This window comes from Rhinopithecus bieti, unplaced genomic scaffold (genome assembly GCF_001698545.2).
Source record: "Rhinopithecus bieti isolate Rb0 unplaced genomic scaffold, ASM169854v2 scaffold_78794, whole genome shotgun sequence".
In the NCBI taxonomy this organism is placed as follows: domain Eukaryota; kingdom Metazoa; phylum Chordata; class Mammalia; order Primates; family Cercopithecidae; genus Rhinopithecus; species Rhinopithecus bieti.
Window position 1 is genome coordinate 1 of NW_016902804.1, and position 639 is coordinate 639.

Genomic DNA, 639 nt, shown 5'->3' on the forward strand with positions numbered 1-639 from the left:
GGAGCAGAGAAAAGGAAAAGGGCTCAGGTTTAAGTGACTGGAATCATTCCTACATGATTCCTGGAGGCAGAAACGTGACAAGGTGTGTCTCAGACGACTAGAAGTGAAACCTCATGCCTTAGAATTGCCAGATAAACATTCCTTGGCCTTTGCTGTACGCATCAAAAGGATTGATGGCATGAGTTTACTGGTGCAGAGAACCATTGCAAGACTTTGCCTAAAGAAAATTTTAGTGGTGTCTTTGTAAAAGTTACCTCCCAGAACCTAAAATGTTGCATATAGTGGAAACTTACGTGACCTGGGCATTTCCAAATCTGAAGTCTGTTCGGGAACTCATTATTAAACGTGGACAAGCCAAGGTCAAGAATAAGATCATCCCTCTGACAGACAACACAGTGATTGAGGAGCACCTGGGGCAGTTTGGTGTTATTTGCTTGGAAGACCTCATTTATGAAATTGCCTTCCCAGGGAAGCATTTCCAGATCTCATGGTTCTTGAGCCCTTTCCACCTCTCAGTGGCCCATCATGCTACCAAAACAGAGTGGGCTTCCTCAAGGAGATGGGCACACCTGGCTATCGGGGTGAACACATCAATCAGCTCAGCCGCCAGCTGAACTAGACACAGGTGCCAAACTGCAG

General features: G+C 46.0%; 1 pseudogene; it reads left to right on the forward strand.

The window, feature by feature from the left end:
* The first annotated feature begins 7 nt into the window (after positions 1-7).
* Positions 8-619, forward strand: LOC108526073 (60S ribosomal protein L7-like 1 pseudogene; annotated as a pseudogene).
* Positions 620-639: the final 20 nt, after the last annotated feature.